The sequence below is a fragment of the Lipotes vexillifer genome, unplaced genomic scaffold, assembly GCF_000442215.2.
Source record: "Lipotes vexillifer unplaced genomic scaffold, Lipotes_vexillifer_v1.1 scaffold4, whole genome shotgun sequence".
In the NCBI taxonomy this organism is placed as follows: Eukaryota; Metazoa; Chordata; class Mammalia; order Artiodactyla; family Lipotidae; genus Lipotes; species Lipotes vexillifer.
Window position 1 is genome coordinate 4,840,236 of NW_006785876.1, and position 9,736 is coordinate 4,849,971.

Here is a 9,736-nt window from a genome sequence, read left to right on the forward strand (position 1 = left end):
AGGAACCTCATATAAGTGGAATCGTGGAGTATTTGTGACTGGCTTATTGTACATAGCATGGTGCCTTCAAAGTGCATCCATGCTGTAGCATGTGTCAGAATTTCCTTTTTACGGCTGAAAAATGTTATATTGTGTGTATATACCACATTTTGTTAGTCCATTTGTGCTTTACAGTTGGGTTGCTTCCACCTTTTGGCTATTGTAATAGTGCTGCTATGCATGGCATTATTTCATATATATATCAGTGAAGAAATATTTATTTGAGTTCCTGCCTTTATTAAGTATCTTTTAAGAGTTAAGTGGGTTTAAGAATATTTAAGAATACAAGATCCTGCAAAGATTCAAGGTCTTGATTTATTTATTTTTAAAAATATTTATTTATTTGGCTGCATCGGGTCTTAGTTGCAGCATGTGGGCTCTTACCGGGGCCCCTGCATTGGGAGTGCAGAGTCTTAACCACTGGACCACCAGGGAAGTCCCTATTTATTTATTTATTTATGGTCTTTAAAATTACATTTCTTAGGGACTTCCCTGGTGGCCCAGTGGTTAAGAATCCGCCTGCCAATGCAGGAGACACGGGTTTGAGCCCTGGTCCGGGAAGATCTCACATGCCGAGGAGCAACTAAGCCCATGTGCCACAACTACTGAGCCTGAGAGCCACAACTACTGAGCCCACGTGCCACAACTACTGAAGCCCGTGCGCCTAGAGCCTGTGCTCGGCAACAAGAGAAGCCGCCGCAATGAGAAGTCCACGCACTGCAACGAAGAGTAGCCCCCGCTTGCCGCAGCTAGAGAAAGCCTGTGCACAGCAATGAAGACCCAATGCAGCCAAAAATATAAATAACTAAAAATAAATATATTAAAAAAAATTACATTTCTTAGAGTCCCATCAAATTCAACATCCCAAGTTAGGAAAAAGAGATTTATACATAATAAAAGCTTATCCACCAGTGTGGCAGTCATGGACTTCTATTAATAGACAGAAGAATTAGGAAATGTGTACAACTTAAATCTAGGGAAGCAGACTGAGTTTTCACCTCTTGAGGTTTTGAAAACATTGTCAAAACAACCAGGTAAATAGGGTTCAGCTTGTCTAATCAGGTCATAAATGAGAAGATAGGTAGCCTTTCGGCTTCAAACTATTAGTAGATAATGTCAGTTGCAACCAGAATGGCTGAATATGGTTTAAGGCCCTTCAAGCTAACATGATGAACAGTTCAAAGGACTATGGGGCTGAACCCAGGATGGTTTCAGCTCTTTTCCCAGCAGTTTCCTCCCATACCTGCAGCTCAAATTGCTGTCTTATTCTAAGACCCACTTCTTCCTCCTTTTAAAAATTTTTACTGAAGTGTAGTTGATTTACAATGTTGTGTTAATTTCTGCTGCACAGCACAGTGATTCGGTTATACATATATGTATGTTCTCCTTCATATTCTTTTCCATCATGGTTAATCACAGGATATTGAATATAGTTCCCTGTGCTATACAATATGACCTTGTTGTTTATCCATCCTATATATAATAGTTTGCATCTGCCAATCCCAAATTCCCAATCTTTCCCTCCCCTAACCCCGCTACCCCTTGGCAGCCACAAGTCTGTTCTCTAGGTTTGTATGTTTCTGTTTCATAGATAGGTTCCTTTGTGTCATATTTTAGATTTCATATATAAGTGATATATGGTATTTGTCTTTCTCTTTCTGACTTACTTCACTTAGTATGATAATCTCTAGGTCCATCCATGTTGCTGCAAATGGCATTATTTCATTCCTTTTTATGGCTGAGTAATATATATATATATATATATATATATATATATATATATATATAATATACCACATCATCTTTATTCATTCATCTGTTGATGGACACTTAGTTTGTATATATGCCATAGGTTCTTTATCCATTCATCTGTTGATGGACATTTAGGTTGTTTCCATGTCTTGCCTATTGTAAATAATGCTGCTATGAACATAGGGGCGAATGTATCCTAAGACCCACTTCCTTTCCGAAGCTCTCTTCTGCTAAGTGTGGACACCACACAAACATTCATTCCAATGGGGAGACTGGATCTACATGAGTGAAATCAGGAGAAAGAACTGTCTCGGACCTGGGTGGATTGTGACCTGGGAAATACTTGCCCATGCTTACTCAGGTGGGCCCTACAGCCCTTGTAGCCCTGTGGACACCAAGGCACAGTCATGAAAACTGCCATCAAAAGGTAGTTAGCTTGACTCTACCGCAAATTGCAGCTATTTCGTAAAACCCTGAAAGCCTAGAAGAGATCTTTAATCTTTACCACCTTCCTCATAGTTCTTTTACAGTGAGAGCAAACAAGTATGTACTTGTGGTCTAATGAATGTATAGGTACACACGCATGTGTGCATTTGTACGTCCACGGAGAAAGGAGTGATGAGGTCAGCCAGCCTCCTCATAGTAAAAAGAACTTTATCTTACATATCCTAAAAGTTAAAAACTCTGGAGGACTGTGACTCCCTTTCTTTTCAAAGGTACATTTATGTTTACTGACACTTTCCCTGTTTACAAAATATAAACTTAACTCATTTTTCAGATTTATATACCCTAAGTTTGTTTACCTGACAGTTCATGGGCCTCCCTCCTCCTCTGGATCCCAAAACAATTTAGGGAAAAGTAGAGAGACGATCTTTCTTTTCTCTTTCTTCTTTCAGTCAGATTCCTTTAGCAAAGAGTAAAAGTCATCTCAAAAAAATCTGAGTTTCTGGTCTTATATCGCAATGAATGCCACATTTTGTAAGTAGTATATGGACAATTTAAAGGGGACCATGTGGAAACGTACAATGACCGGGAACCCTTATTTGATAAAGCTCTGCAAGAACCAATATAATTGATTCATTTAGTATAATTTTATTAAATTAATAATAATAAAGAGTTGAATGGGATTGAAATAGGTGGACAGGATGAGCAATAAAGATGACTGACCCCTCCTTCCAAGGGCCTGGGGATCTTTGCTGAGGTTTTATTTGTTGTGCTGTTAGAGGAGTGAGTGCTTGAGGCCAGCTCCACCAAGGGACAAACTGGGCTCCCAACCCTCGGCCCAGGGAAATGGGACACCTCTCCACTCTAAAATGTTGATGAGCTGTAGAGGGGAGAAGAAGAGGGGAGCAGATGGAATTCCTGGACAATTGTTCCGGCTGTCACCAGAGAAGACAGGCAGGAGGGAGCACTGGATAATTTACAGAGGAACAGATGCTGAGGCTCCTCCAGAACCATCTGGCCAAAAGAGGCCTGGCCTCGGGGTGGATTTCGTCTTTAGATCTGAGTAAACTCCTCAGCCTCCTGCCCATCCCATTTCCTCTACCTGAACTGGGGCTTTCCCAGGAGAGCTCTGCTCCCTGAGGACCCTGCTCCAGAGTTCCACCTGGTCCTCATCCTACTCCCTCCCTCCCTTGCTGCGTCTGGCTTCTGTCTTCGTTCCCATTCTTGATATGGCCAAGTCTGGCCTTAGGGACCTGTACCTTCCACTTATGCATTTCCCTATTTTACAATATCTTCAATTTCTTCTCCCCATCACTACATTCCAAAATCCCTCTATCACTTATCTCCATGCCATTTATTCATTCAATAAACATTTATTGAGTACCTACTATACCAGGCATTGCTTTAGATACAGTAATGAATGAGAAAAAGTCCCAGAGCTCTGGAGTTTGCATTATAGTGGGAGATGGTCAACAAACAAACAAAAATATAATATGTCAGACAGTGATAAGTGCTGTGAAAGAAAACATTAAAGCAGGGTAAGGGAGAGTGATTGGGGATGTTGTTTTAGATAGTTTGGCCAGGGAAGGCTTCTCTGAGGTGGTAACATTTGAGCAGAGACACAATGAGAGGAAATATCTGGAGGAAGCACATCCCAGGCACAGGGAAGAGCAAACCTAAAAGCCCTGAGGCAGGAGTATTCTTAGTGAGTGGCAGAATGCTATGCTATTTATTTCTTAAGTATTTATTGTGTGCCAGGCACCTGCTAGGGAATATGAAGATGTAATCAGATGTAGTTTTTGCCCTGAAGGAGCAGCAGTTTAGTGAGAGACACAACATGTAAATAAATAATTACAGCACAGGTAGCTACAATGAAGTTATGTGCAAGTGGCTAGAGATACCCAGCAAAAGGAGCACCAAATCCAATCTAGGATATTGGGAAAGGCTTCCTGGAGGAGGTGATAATTTGAGTTGAGGGCTGAAGGAGGAGTAGGAATTCATAATGCAAGGGGAGGAGGGGGCTTGGACGTTTTCAGGCCTAATGGCCTGAAAACAGGACAATGGGGAACACGAAGTCCCCGGGAGAGGGGGAAAATGAGGCTGATGAAGGGGCGAAGAAGCTGGGTCTTAGAGATTTCCATGTGGCAAGTTAAGAAACTGCCTTTTATCCTTTGGGTGATGGGGAACCAGTGCTGCAACTCCCTCATTATATTTTTGTGCTGTTTCCCCCCAGTCATTTTTGGTTTTGTTTTTTGAATACCAGAATCTTTCCCCACTTTTCTCGCTATCGCCCTACTCCTGACACCTCCTTCCTTCTTCTGCTGCCAGGCCACCAAAGCCTGCTCTTACGAGCTCCCCGTCTTTCCACCTTGTCTGGCGCCCCACTAGTCCCCAGTTGGAAGCCACGCCCCCCGTGACCACGCCCCCGATGACGCACGGCGCCTAGTGCGTGGGGATTCCCGCGGCCGTGACCACTACCCGGCCTGCCCTGCGGCAAGATGGCGGTCTGAAGGGAGTGGGCAGCGGCAGAAAGTTTGTTGTGGGATTGGAGTAGTCGGGCCGGGAGTTTAGACTTGTAGGGGATCATGGGGACACCAACATGGAGTTGGGGCGGAGGAAGGACTAGCACCGGGGTTAAGAAGAGGAAATGGAGTGGTGGAAGGTTGGAGGCGGAGAGAAAAAAAGGCGATAGGAATGGAGGGGAGGGGGCCTAGATTCCAGTGGTAGCCCTGGGGCAGGGGATCCGAGGCGGGGCAACCAGAAGTAGGTACGCAGCCCCGGAGAAGCAGAGTCCCGAACTGGAGCGGAACTTCTTAGCGGAGAGTAAAAAGCCTGGAGTGTGGGGCGGAGGCCCGACCGTACCGGGGCGGTGGGAGAGGAAAGGGGTGTTTTCCGTGGAGAAGGAGAGTAGGGAAGGGGGGAAGACAGACCTGAGGGATGTTGGGCAGGTTTGGTAAAGAGGGAACTAAAGCCAATCAAATGACCATCTTCTAGACTTAGATCAGCCTTTTCACAGTTCTTATAGCAGCATGTGCCCCAGTTTCAGCTGAAGACTCAGGGGCCCCAGGGACTGGAAGAAATCACAATACTTGGAAAGAAGAAGAGGTAGCGACTTGCCCCAGCTCAACCCCAGAGCGGGTAAGGTGGCCTCCGGTGACAGGCTGGCATGCTCCCTGGGAGCGGAGCAGGATGCATGGGCTACAAGTGATGCTGAAAATTATTTAATCTGAGAAGGGCACTATTCGATAGAGGCTGCCCTTTGCCTGTGGTCCCTAAGTTAATGTTCTCCTTAGATCTCACGCTGAGTTTTGAGAGTTGGGTGTAGAATTGAGCTGTGTATGCCTTCACCTGTGCAGGCGAACGTGGGCAAGAGCGTAGAGGTCAGGCTGAAAGTATTTGAACTCCCTGTCACAAGCAGTGCATTCATGCTCACTGTATTTTCTTTGATCTCCCCATCACATCTTCAGTTTGGTATCCTGCCGGAAGTGGAGATTTGTGGGTGACAGATGGTGGGGAGTCATAAGAAAACAAATTTCTGGTGGTGTTCACTGACCATTTAGGTACCTGCTGTCACCAGTTCCTGAATTCACTCTTGCAGCATGTCTGTCTCTTTTGATCGTTTCTTTTGGTAAGAAGGGGTGGTTAATGTTCTTTGGGGGTGTGGATTTGGTGGGTAGGTGGGGTCAGAGGAGGGCGGGAGGCAGGTTGGGATTAGGGAGGAGAAACCCAGGTCAGTTTATGGTAAGAGGTCAAGCTGAGTGGGATAAAGCTCTGCGAACATTTTTCACATCATTCTGTCCCTGAGACACCTGATTTTGGAGAGCTGCTTTACAACCTGGACCAGTGTGGTGATGGAAGGAAAGGATTGTAAAACTTGCCCCTTTCTCTTCTGGTAGTTTTCTTCTCTTCCTTTATATTCTTCCCATCAAACCACTTAAAAAAAAAAATCAGTTTCATTAGCAAAACTAAGCATGGCTTGAGAGATAGTGGACTTAGGGTTGGAGAAAAGAGAAGGGGTCTGGAGCTACAGAGTGCTGTGAGTATGGTCCTCACTTCCTTTGATGCCCTGTGCTTATGCCCAAGCCAGAGTTGGGAGCATGCTTTGTACTGGAGCCTGTTTCAGGGCCATCATCTGCTCCATGATTGGACTGGCAAGTCTGGTTTGATCTAGGACTCTGCACTAACCATCTCCTGCTCCCCACTCCCACCCCATCCCTGCCTGCAAAAGGCTTACTCCAGGCAGACCAATCCGAATCACTGTCACTAGGCTAGCTTCAGTACCTTCAAGTATCTGAAGAACTGGTGTTATTTAGCTGTGACTTCGTTTCTAGAAGGTTGAGAAACTTCTCTTTCTCTGAACAATTTGTGGATGTCCCTAGGAAATTGCGATCAGCAAGGACAGTGTGGTGAGCGCACATAGAGATTAAGAGCACTGACTCTGGAGCCAGATTGCCTATTCAAATCTGCACTTTGCCATTTGTAGCTCTGTGACCTTTAGAAATTGCACAGCTCACTATGCCTCAGCTTTCTTATCAATCAAATGGGGATGGTAAGATTACCTATCTCATAGGGTTGTGTGAGGGTCAAGTAAGTCAGTATTTAGAACAGTGCCTGACACGCAATATGTATTTGTTGTCATTATACTAGTCAGATCTCAGCACTAGTTTCTGCTTCATGATTGAACTTGGTGTCTCTCTGTGGAGGACCCGTACTGGTTTGAGCTGCTATCCTGATGTTAAGGAGAAGAGGCACAGCTTTTGGATAGTATAGATTTTGTGTGTAGTGAGAATATCCTCGTTAAGCTGTTTAAAGTGATGTTTGAATGCCAGTGATTTCCTGTTTGAAGCTGTGAGGCTGCAGAATTTTCTAATTTGCAGTTGAGTGATAATAATAATAATAGTGCTTATTGGGCACATTCTTTGTGCTTGGCACTATTGTAAGTGCCTTACCTGTATTAAGTAATTTAATACTGTTAGTATCCCCATCTTACAGATGAGTAAATAGAGGTGCAGAGTGGTTAAGTAATTTGCTCAATGTCACCTAGCTAGTAAGTGGCAGAGCTGGGATTTGAACCCAGGCAATCTGGCTTCAGCAGTTGAGCCTTTTTTTTTTGCATTTGGTATGAAATTAACTTTTAAATATGCCCACTGGCAATGTGTATCTCGTTTGCTGGTAATGATGGTTAGATGTATACCCATATTGTAGTAAAATAGTTTTTGTTTGTTTAAAAAATGTTTTAGGAGCTGAGCTCTTCATCTCAGCTCTCTCCTTCCTCTCAGAGATAATAACTGATGCAGGGATTGGTGAGGGAGCGCCCTGTGCCATGTTAGCCAAATCTGGACTCTCTCTTTGTGACTCAACTTGGTGACTGTGCTTTGGAAAACCTTGGGCTGGGTTGGGTGAGCAGACAGAGTTACATTGGGATCCATTCTTAGCATGCGTTAAAGGTGTGGGTGTGCGTGTTAGTTAATGTAGATGTAAATATAAGCCTCAGTCTGACTGTGATTACTGACGCAGGCAGTAGAAGTAGCCATGGTGTTAAACTCACAGATGGTCTGGATGCGTCTTTCTTTTAAAAATAAAACGTAGCAAACTACACAGGGGGAGAAACGTGGCATTTTAAACAGCTCCCTCCCTCTAACGTGAGAGGAGAATGGAAAACAAATGTGCTTCTGCTGAAGCTGATGTTGTTGAGGAAGGCCCTGTTGCTGAGCCCAGGTCTCTTTCCTTTTAACAGGCGGGAGACCCGTGTGCAGCCTTGGGGCAGAGGTGTACCCAAGGATTGATTGACTGGCTTTCCTTTGCCCTGTATTTATGACTTACTCTTCCCCTCCTTCTGAGTCATGTCCTGTCTATTTAACACACCCTCGGGGTCCATCTTTTTCTTCAGTAAATGACTCTCCATTCCTACCCCATCAGGGTAGGCACGCGCCTGGTGTCGGGGGCTCAGGACCTAGGGTTTGCCCTGGGAATTCTGACGCAGCCCTGTGATGAACTTTTCTGTCTGTTGTGGCATGTGTGATTTTGAGAGTTAGACAGCATCTGTGAGTCTCTGCTCCCCTCCTCCATCAACAGAGGAGCCACGTATCTCAGGATAATGTGCTTTATCTTGACTCGTGCTTCGGTCAGCATGCTGAAACGTGTTTTCTCCGTAGAGTACACCTTTGTGTTTTGGTAGAAGTCCTCAGACTTTCTAGATTCAGGTCACATTTCAGCAAATGATTGAACTTCAGGGTGAAGGCTGATAGATTTTGAGCCGATTCTCCCCCTTTAGCATTTTCTTTTTGTTGTTGTCTAAATCAGTTTCTTCTCATAACACCCCATATTCACGTATTATCTTTGAATCGAATCCCTTCACCTCCTTCTCACCACCATATTTTGAGTGCCGAGGACCTGTGGGTAAACTGGGCCTTCATTTCTTCACCTGGATTCAGCCTCTTAACAGCTCTCTAAATTTATCTCATTCTCTGTAGCTTCTGGGCCTTTGCACAAGCTGGTCGTGCTGTCTGGAATGCAGACATTCCAGACTCCCTTTACCTTCCTTATTGCTCTTGTGGTCTCAGTTTAAATGTCACTTCCTTTGGGATCCCACCGCCCGTTACTGTCCTTCTGTGCTTACTTCTATTTTGGCACTTAGGCTGCATTGTAATTGCCTGTTTACTTGTCTGACTCTCACAAGACTCTAAGTGCCTTGAGAACAGATACTGTCTTACTATTGTATTCTAGCATTTAGGATAGTGCAGGGCACATAAGAGGTGCTTTATAATGCTGTGGTGCATACAGATGAATGAAATGTGGGCAGTCTCTCCCTACTCTACCCTGCTGCTCTAAAAATTATTTTCCTAGAAAAAAAACCCAATGTCTCTGTGGCTTCCCTGGTGGCGCAGTGGTTGAGAGTCTGCCTGCTGATGCAGGGGACATAGGTTCATGCCCTGGTCTGGGAAGATCCCACATGCCACGGAGCGGCTGGGTCCGTGAGCCATGGCTGCTAAGCCTGTGCGTCTGGAGCCTGTGCTCCGCAACGGGAGAGGCCACGACAGTGAGAGGCCCGCGTACTGCAAAAAAAAAAACCACAACAAAAAACCAATGTCTCTTCCTTTGGAAAGGCCATGGTTTCTCCCTTGTTTGGGATAAAGTCCACACTCTTTAACGTGGTATGCAAAAAGCACTCTGGCCCAAATTCAACCCTCTGGCCTGAGTTGCTGCCACTCTGCTTCATTTGTCCTGTATTTCCTTGCTCCTGAGTTTCCTACTGCTCCTGAATGTTTTCTAGACATCGCTTACTTTTTTTCCCCTTGCTTGTGCACTTCACTCTCCATAATGCTCACCTCTGTCTCTGAAGCTCTGCTCATCCCCTGAGACCCAGCTTCTCTGTCTCCTCCGATGAGAAGACTTCTCTGCTTTCCTTTCTTCCTCTTGGTCCCCACAGCACTTTGAACCTGTGTCCTGGCACTTACCATGTTGTGTGGTGAGTCCTCTGTTTACCTGTCTGTCTCTTTCC

General features: G+C 45.0%; 1 protein-coding gene across 2 annotated transcripts in view; it reads left to right on the plus strand.

Moving 5' to 3' along the window:
- The first annotated feature begins 4,662 nt into the window (after positions 1-4,662).
- The window catches only part of TJAP1 (tight junction associated protein 1), a 24,557-nt gene continuing 19,483 nt past the window's right edge, over positions 4,663-9,736 (plus strand). The window contains exons 1-2 of one of the 2 annotated variants that reach the window (XM_007458264.1): positions 4,663-4,767; positions 5,230-5,373. The gene's annotated coding sequence lies outside the window, so the exon portion shown is untranslated. The remainder of the gene's footprint in view (positions 4,768-5,229; positions 5,374-9,736) is intronic. The other variant, XM_007458265.1, reaches the window with a different exon arrangement.